The 9,837-nt window shown below is 43.4% G+C and overlaps 1 long non-coding RNA gene across 1 annotated transcript; it reads left to right on the top strand.

Annotated features, from left to right (window-relative positions):
- The first annotated feature begins 464 nt into the window (after positions 1–464).
- LOC130357883 (uncharacterized) lies at positions 465–9,554 on the top strand. The gene is made up of 3 exons (XR_008889312.1): positions 465–601; positions 8,861–8,944; positions 9,471–9,554. It is a non-coding gene; the product is annotated as an uncharacterized LOC130357883 (long non-coding RNA).
- The last annotated feature ends 283 nt before the right edge of the window (positions 9,555–9,837 follow it).

The following is a 9,837-nucleotide window of genomic DNA, read 5'->3' as shown; positions in this document are numbered from 1 at the left end:
GAAAAAATAGTGATTTTCCCCTAGCAACCAATCACAGCTCAGCTAACAAGCTCTGGTAAAGTTAAACCTGATGGGCTGTTGTTGGAAAATCTCTCTCTTTTTTTCTCTCACACAGATTAACCACTTAAGGACGCAGGGCGTATGGGTATGCCCCCGTTCCCGAGTTCTTAAGGACTCAGGGCGTACCTGTACGCCATGAGTATTTCTGGTCCCCGCCGCTGGGGGGTCGGCAATCGCCGTAAATCGACGATCAATTCAGATCGGCGATTTGCAGTGATTCCTGGCTGATCGGGTCTCTGGTGACCTGATCACCTGAAAATAGGGATGATCGGAGCTGAGGTGGCAAGGGTGCTCCTATCCCCTGCCATTGTTCGGTTAGGACTGACTGACCAATGGCAGTTGGGGGCGTAGGGGTTAAAGTTTAAATCCCCACTCTGCCCAGCCCTGGATGTCCAGGCAGAGCGGGGGGAAGATGGCGGCAGGTGCCGGAGTGGCGAGGGACCGGTGATCACGGTAGGACCGGCGGCAGGCAGCGGCGGCATCGGCAGCAGTGAGGAGGCGGCGGCAGAGACAGTGGTGGAGGCAGCAGTGAAGATCAGTGGTAAGTGATCTTCACTGCTGCCTTCTAGGAGTTGCCAATCTACAACTCCCAGCATGCCCAGACTTCCAAAGACTGTCTGGGCATGCTGGGAGTTGTAGTTTTGCAACATCTGGAGGGCCACCGTTTGGAGACCACTATACAGTGCTGCCCAAGCTGTTCTGGTGTCCATAGGTTGCAAAACTACAACTCCAAGCATGCCCAGACTGCCCAGGCATGCTGGGTGTTGTAGTTCTGTAACATCTAGCCCTTCAGATGTTGCAAAAGTACAACTCACAGCATACCTGGACAGTCTCAGCATGCTGGGAGTGGTCATTTTTCAACATCTGAAGGGCTACATTTTGGACACCCCTACACAATGGTCTCCAAACTGTTCTCCTCCAGTTGTTGCATAACTACAACTCCCAACATGCCCTTCGGCTGTCTGGGCATGCGAGGAGCTGTAGTTTTGCTGGAGGCTCACTGGTTGGGAAACATTGTCTGTTTCCTAACTCAGTGTTTCCCAACCCGTGTGCCTCCAGCTGTTGCAAAACTATAACTGCCAGCATGCACTGCCAGCATGTATGCTGGAAGTTGTAGTTTTGCAACAGCGGAAGGCCCACAGCAACAAACTCTCAGTGTTTTGCAACCAGTGTGCCTCCAGCTGTTGCATAACTAAAACCCCCAGCATGCACAGACAGCCAAAGGGCATGCTGGGAGTGTCAGTAATATACCTCCAGCTGTTGCATAACTACAAGTACCAGCATGCCCTTCAGCTGTCACTGCATGCCTAGAGTTGTAGTTTTTGCAGCAGCTGAAGGCACACTGGTTGCGAAACACAAAGTTTGTTACCTAAGTCAATGTTGTGCAACCAATTTGCCTCCAGCTGTTGCAAACTACAAATCCCAGCATCCCCTTTGGCTGTCCGTGCATGCTGGGGGTTGTAGTTATGCAACAGCTGAAGCCATACTGGTTGCAAAACATTGAGAGTTTGTTACTTAACTCAAAGTTTCGCAACCAGTGTTTTGAAACCAGTGTGCCTACAGATGTTGCATAACTACAACCCCCAGCATGCACGGAAAGCCAAAAGGCATGCTGGGAGTTGTAATTTTGCAACAGCTGAGAGTTTGTACAGGGTACATTCACACGGGCGGGGGTTTATAGTAAGTTTCTCACTGCAAGTTTGAGATGCAGCAAATTTTCCGCTGCAGCTCAAACTCCCAGCTGTGAACCCGCCCGTGTGAATGTACCCTAAAAACTCTACACTACACTACACCTACACAAAATGAAAGTAAATCACTACTTATACACATACCCCTACACATTTAATCCCCCCCCCCCCATCTGATAAAAATGAGAAACCTCTGGTACGGCACGGTTTCTAAAACGGAGCCTCCAACTGTTGCAAAACAACAACTACCAGTGTTGCCGGACAGCCATTGATTGTCCAGGCATTCTAGGAGTTTTGCAACAGCTGGAGGCACCCTGTTTGGGAAACACTGCCGTATGGTAATTTTGGTATCGGAGGAAAGTGTAATTATTGCATCCGGGTCCTCAAATGCGCATGGCACTCTCTCACTTTGGAGCCCTGTCGTATTTCAAGGCAACAGTTTAGGGCCACATATGGGATATTTTCGTATTCGGGAGAAATTTCCTAACAAATTTTGGGGTGCTTTTTCTCCTTTTACCTCTTATGAAAAGGTAAAGTTGGGGTCTACTCCAGCATGTTATTGTAAAAAATAAAATTTTTTACTCTAACATGCTGGTGTTGCCCCATACTTTTCATTTTCACAAGAAGTAAAAGGAAAAAAAGACCCCCAAAATTTGTAACACAATTTCTTCTGAGTACAGAAATACCCCATATTTGGATGTAAAATGCTCTGCAGGCGCACAACAAGGCTCAGGAGTGAGAGCACCATGTACATTTGAGGTGATTTTCACAGGGGTGGCTGATGGTTATAGCGGTTCTGACAAAAACGCAAAAAAAGAAAAAAAAACACCCACATGTGACCCCTTAAGAAGCACTTGTAGTGCGAGACGGTTCTGTAGCCCGCTGAAGCCCTTAACAATGTAAAATGGGATAATGTCCTCAAAAACTAGAATACTGACACTAAATGGGAGACTTTTAAGAATATTTTTAATTCTCACTGTAAGAGGTATATACCTTTTGGGAATAAAAGAAAACCAATATGGATGAAAAAAATTGTTAAGGGGGCAATAAATTACAAAAATAAAGCATTTAAACTACTGAAACAGGACGGCAGTGAAGAAGCATTAAAAAGCTATAGAGAAAAAATTTAAATATGTAAAAAACAGATAAAACCTGCAACAATAGAGACAGAAAGGCTCATTGTCAAAGAGAGTAAAATTTACCGCAAAATGTTATCTAAATGTTATCAATATAAATAGCAAAAAGGTTAAAAATGAAAGTGTTGGCCCTTTAAAAAATTATGAGGAAGAAATTATAGACGGGGATCAGGAAAAAGAAAATATATTAAACAAATTCTTCTCTGTTGTATTCACCGAGGAAAATGAAATACCAGGTGAAATACAGCGAGATAAGGTAAACTCCCCAGTACAGGTCACCTGTCTATAGCGCAGGAAGAAGTACAGTGCCGCCTACAAAAAATCAAAATAGACAAATCATCAGGTCCAGATGACATTCACCCCCGTGTTCTAAACAAATTAAGTAATGTAATATACAGACCCCTATTTTTAATATTCATGAACTCTATAGTGACAGGGACTGTTCACCAGGACTGGCACAGGGCAAATGGGGTGCCAATATTTAAAAAGGGGTCAAAAGGTGACCCTGGGAATTATAGACCTGTTAGTTTAACCTCTGTTTTATGTAAATTGTTTGAGGGTTTTCTAAGAGATGCTAATTTGGAGTATCTTGATAAATGTATGACCCCCTATCAGCATGGCTTTATGAGGGATCGGTCCTGACAAACTAACCTGATCAGCTTTTATGAGGAGGTGAGCTCCAGACTGGACCAGGGGGAATAGCTGGATGTCATATATCTGAATTTTTCCAAAGCATTTGATACAATGCCACATAAAAGGTGCATAAAATGAGAAGGATGGGGCTGGGGAGAATGTGTGTAAGTGGGTAAGTTACTGGCTCAGTGATAGGAAACAGAGGGTGGTTATTAATGGTACTTATTCTGGTTGGGTGACTGTTACTAGTGGGGTACCACAGGGGTCAGTCTTGGATCCTTTTCTATTTAATATATTTATTAATGACCTTGTAGAGGGGTTGAAGAAAGAAGTAGCAATCATTGCAGATGATACTAAACTCTGTAAAGCGGTGAACACAATAGGGGGCAGTGCACTATTACAAATGGATCTGGATAGGTTGGAAGTTTGGGCTGGAAGGTGGCACATGAGGTTCAACACTGGAGTTGGGAAGTAATTTTTACTTCAAGTATGAGGGTTTTTTGCCTTCCTCTGGATCAACTCAGTAGAGCCTCATTAGGGTTACAGGTTGAACTTGATGGATTCTGATCTTTTTTCAACCTTATGAACTATGTTACTAACATATGTCTCCACTAGAACTAAACAAGCACAATAGTGCAGCACTAAATACGTTTCCACCAGCAACAACAGTGCAATTATAAATACATCATCAGCAGTGACAAACCAACACCACAGTGCAGCAGTCCTGTTCCCATTCCCATCCCTTTAACCACCTGCCAATTTTCAACCCTTCCTCCCCCACTAACAGCAGCATTGATCGTATTGCCAACATTTCTAATAGCAGCTACTCTCTCCCTTTCTCTCCTGTCCTCTCCCGCTACACCATTTTCCCATACTCAGCTTCAAAATCTCCTTACAAGAGTGAATGGATAGGACAGGGTTTTTATCCTCGGGAATGTATAAGATAGTGGAGGAGATGCTGATAGTGGGGGAGGTAGGTCAGCTGCACTCACTTCTACAGTAAGTGCCCAGGAGATGTTGGTGGTAGGAAGGAGTGTCAGGAGTGTTTATGCTCCTTGCATTTCCTTATGTTTCTCATACTCATTTGAACTGGCCACTCGGTGAAAGATCTTTGAACTCATGAGCATGTGATCACAGGTCTCTTACCCATTCTAACCATGGTGAATACATTAATAACTAATGGTAGAGTTATCATTAAAGTCTCCGCTTTGGAATCCCTGCTGTGAGCTGATTTCAGAAACAAGTAGGGACTCTGCACCTTACCTCTGCACCTTACCTTTGGCCTAGCATGGCCCTAGGCAAAATCAAAAGCGGGGCCCCAAAAGTCGTAATAGTGCACTAACCAGATTTGCACATTTTTGGTCACTTCAAATACCATAAAAAATATCTAAAAAGCAATTGAAAAGTCCCATCAAAACAAAAATGGTACTCTCATACATCCCCATATAGAGAAAAATAAGAGTTATAGGGATCAGAATAGTACAATTTTATATTTTTGTATTGTCCCCCCATATTAGGTTGGCACTATAGTTCCCCCCTCACATTAGGTTGGCAGTACAGTTACCCCCACCTTAGGTTGGCAGTATAGTTCCCCCCCACATTAGGTTGGCAGTACAGTTCCCCCCCCATTAGGTTGGCAGTACAGTTCCCCCCCCCCCCACATTAGGATGGCAGTACAGTTCCCCACACATTAGGTGTGCAGTACAGTTCCCCCACATTAGGTGTGCAGTACAGTTCCCCCCACATTAGGTGTGCAGTACAGTTCCCCCCACATTAGGTGTGCAGTACAGTTCCCCCCACATTAGGTGTCCAGTACAGTTCCCCCCACATTAGGTGTGCAGTACAGTTCCCCCCACATTAGGTGTGCAGTACAGTTCCCCCCACATTAGTTGTGCAGTACAGTTCCCCCCCACATTAGGTGTGAAGTACAGTCCCCCTCCTACATTAGGTGTGCAGTACAGTTCCCCCACATTAGGTGTGCAGTACTGTTCCCCCACATTAGGTGTGCAGTACTGTTCCCCCACATTAGGTGTGCAGTACAGTTCCCCCACATTAGGTGCCGTACAGTTCCCCCACATTAGGTGCAATATAGTTCCCCACATTAGGTGCAGTATAGTTCCCCCACAGACATTAGTGATGAGCGGCATAGACCATATTCGAATTTGCGATATTTCGCGAATATATAGCCAAATATTCGTTATATATTCGCGAATTTCATGTATTCGTTATATTCGCATAATCACATATGTAAATATGTGCATATTCGCGTATTCGAGGAAGAAAACAGTGAGGGGGTGGGCAACTTTACTATTGGTTGTTAGGAATGTTGTTGATAACTAGTGTTGCTCATGAATATTCGCAATGCGAATTTTATTCGCGAATATCGCATATTTTTTTATTTTTTTTTACAGTACACATCACAGTGATCATCCCTCTCTGCTTCTAGCTTGTGTGGTGTAAATAAGGCTCTAATACTATTGTGTGAGACTGGCGTGCGCATTTTCGCATATGCGAAAATTTGTATATGCAAATTTTCGCATATGCGAGTTTTCGTATATGCAAATTTTTATATGCTAATTTTTGTATACGCAAATTTTTGCATATGCATATTTTCACATATGCGAAAATAAAACGCAAATATTATGAGTATGCGAATTTAGCGAATATATGACGAATATTCGTCCATTTGTTTGCGAAATATCGCAAATTCGAATATGGCCTATGCCGCTCAACACTATTGATAACCTCTGACAAGTGTATTTGCATCATTCTAATTGTCCCACAAGTGAAAAGAAGGAATATGTGAATATTCGAATATATAGCAAATATATATTCGCGATAAAAATTCGAAATGCGAATATTCACACCCAAAAAATTTGAAATGCCCATATTCACACTGTATGTCTGTGTACTGCCTCACTTCAGTGTTCCGACCACCGGTCCGGGGTCACGGTCTACTGCTATGTCCTATAGACCATAGCAGTAGGTCCCGGGACCGGAAGAGCGGTGGTCGGAGCACCAAAGAAGACGTGCTGCCAGCTGGTGCTGGTGAATTACCATGCCAGCCGGCGCAAGTCCTCCTCGTTGATGCTACGCTCCTATGTTGCTATGGGCGCACGCATGGGACATCAGTGATGTCCCTGCGTGCGCTACCTCCTGGCGGCCCCTGCGTTTTTAAAGTTAATGCTGGGGCCGCCGCAGAAAGGATACAGGGACATCCTTGTGTTCTGAAAAGATCTTTAGGGACACAGGGATGTCCAGAATGTGATGGGGGGGCCCCTGCGGGTTGCTCAGTGGCGGCCGCGGATCCCCCCCTGGGCTGGGCAGCCGGCAGGGGTCCCCTGGGCAGCCGGCAGGGGTCCCCTGGGGGATGGGGGCCCTAGGCAATTGCCTGCTCACGGGTGAGTTTGAGAGACTCTGTTCTTAAGGGATTTTGAGAGATTTTTTGATCACATTGGTGATAAGATATTGGCATCCCCCCCCCCCCCGTGCCAATGCCTTGGCCCCCTTTCTATTAAGTTAAATCATGTTACTCACAATCTCTGATTGGCATTTTCCTCTTCACCATCTGTCGCCCCTTTCTTCTCTGTCTGGGTCAGACCACCGTAATGGCTTCTTCCAGGCAAAATTTTACCTCTTCAGCATCTGCAGGACAAATATGTTAGACTCCAATTTTTTCCAGTGCCCCTTTTTCCCCACCTCTACAAAATCTCCCATCTATAGGCCTGCACAGGAAAAGTAGGTTAAATAGTGGGTGTTGTTAATTGGTATGTAGCTTGCTAGGTAGGTAGGTAAGTAAGTAGTAAAGTAGCCAAATAGCTAAGTAGAAAAGTAGGTAGATGTGAAGCAATTTAAGTAGGTAACAAGGTAAGTAGATGGATAGGTCAGTAGCAAAGTACATAAGTAGGTAGCCAGGTAAGTAGGTGGGTGGATCAGTAGCCAGGTACATAAGTAGGTAGCCAGGTAGCCAGATAGGTAACTCTATAGGTAGGTTGGTAGCCATGTAGATAGGTAAGTACCTATGTAGGTAAGCAGTATGTAGCATGGTAGCAAAGTAGACAAGTAGGTAGGTAGCTAAGTATGTAGCTCTGTAGGGGGGTGTATGTCACAAGTCCTGCACCTCACACTGAGAGAAACCTGTCAACTGTATGTGTGGGTGCGCATACAGGTAAGAATGCCGCTGTAATGTTTGGCTCTGGCTGTAAATGAAGGGTTGAATTGCTGTACCTGGGCTAGAGATGCTTGGAGTTCACCTATGTCGTCTGGGTGTGGTTCTCAGATCTGCTATCTATCAGGAAAGTGTATCCCTGATCACCTTTCTATATAAGCTATAAGCAGTTATCAGTCCAGTGTCCGTGAAAGGTCCGTGAGAGGCTGACACCTCCTGCATTCTGTATCTGTTTGTATATTGACTTTGGCTATTTTATGACTAATTTCTTGCTCTGTGTTCCTGTACTTTGCAATCTCCAGGTACCGACCTCGGCTAGACTGACATTGATTTGACCTTGTGTGTGTCTTAGTGTATCTCTGTTATTCTGTGGGCCTCCAGCTCTTCCCTACTCCCACTGTTTTATATTTTACTTTGTGACCGCAGCACTTAGCAGGGAGGGTTTGTCTTTGTGGTTGTCGATCTGCCAGTTAGCGCGGATAGGCAATAGGAAGCGACAGTGGCAGTGGATGAGTTAGAGCTTCACTGTTCCCTGCCCATACGTGACAGCTACTTGCTCGCCAGGGGGACAAGTATCTCTGTCCCCATTAGTAAGTGTTTATTTAAAAGCATTAAGGAAAGTATACAAAAACGTATTCCGATGTGTTTATCCAGCATGATAACACAGTCATAACGTATCATTACATCTCTTGGTACCTTACATGGGCATAAAGCAACATAAAAGAATAAGACCTTATAATAGAACTCTCCATGGGCATATCCCGCTGAATGATCATGGCCACTGCAGACAGAAAAATAGAGAGGAGCAGCATGCAATTTTCGTACTGAAACATAATTCTGTACTGGTGTACAACCAGCCTGAGACACTTTGATAAATCTGGAATATTTGGAGACTGTCTGTCTAACTTTACACTGTGAACAGAATGAGGCAGTTTTAGTAAATCTGGGCCATTGACTGCAGGAATGGTAATTGTTGGCATATTGAGAAACAAGTTAAAAGTTTTGCATTTATACGTAATTTTACAACGAAAATACTGTGCGCTCTATATATAAAAACCGGTAGTTGTATTTTAAAAGAATAATGATAATCAAAAGAAAGTAGTTTGTCTGTAATGGTATTTTCATCACGATGCAATTTTCTTTTTCCTCTCTTGTTTCTCTCTCTCTCATTCTAGAAAATGAGCCTTCCCGCAAGAATGAAAAAAAATAATTATGACAAATGTGGAATATAAAATAAAAGCATTCGGGGCTGGTATCAGGTGAGTGTTGGTTAAGGAGAAAAAGCAACCATTTTTATTAGATTTTCTGTAACAGCTATAAAATGGCTTATACTAAGAGATCTTAAGGAGCAAATGTTAGGGACTACTGGTAAAATTACAGAGGGCAATATCTGCTGAGAATATCAGGAAATGTATCAGGAAATGGCTAAAGCTCACATGTTTCAGAACGCCTGACCCAAAATTGCTGAACTAAGTGACAATAACACTTCAGAGGAGAAAGAAATCAATAATGTTCCAGAGATTAAATTTTATTGAGGATCATAGATCATTGCTGTTTCTCAGTAAAATACGCCCATGTTAATGAGCGTAAATATTATAGCAAATGTAAAAATAAGGATTTTTCTGGTAAAGTGATGACATTACAAAATGTCAAGACAACTCTGTCATGCTAAAGCACAAAATAACCTTTGCTCTGTCATGTGTTTGTAAAGAAATACCACACTTGTTCAAATAAAGTGGAAAAAAGATATGAAAGTACATGACTAGATTTCTATTATTGCAGTAGATTACCTGTTCTTGACCCCAGTGCTGTATGAGACCCCCAATTTGTGGATGGCATACCTGTACCATTTTTCAAAACCATCATCAGGTAACAAGGTGATTTCTGGGTTCCCATTGCTGTTATTGTGCTCCTGAGAGACCCCTCCAAAGTGAACAGCTATTTCTCATTCTCTTCTTATTTTAGGGGGCATGACAATGCTATTTTCTAGCAGTATACATACCTGGACTTTATTTTACTTGCTTACCTGGCCAGTCATAGGACAGCACCTACTTCTCTCTGCTATAACAAGTTGATTGAAATGATAGTGACCATTTAATGCAAATATATCACCATCTTCTTAAGAAGAACATATTATAAACTGAGGCCCAAT

The sequence above is a fragment of the Hyla sarda genome, chromosome 2 (assembly GCF_029499605.1).
Source record: "Hyla sarda isolate aHylSar1 chromosome 2, aHylSar1.hap1, whole genome shotgun sequence".
NCBI classification, from domain to species: Eukaryota; Metazoa; Chordata; class Amphibia; order Anura; family Hylidae; genus Hyla; species Hyla sarda.
Note: the sequence above shows the minus strand (reverse complement) of the source record. Positions and strands in the feature narration are given on the sequence as shown.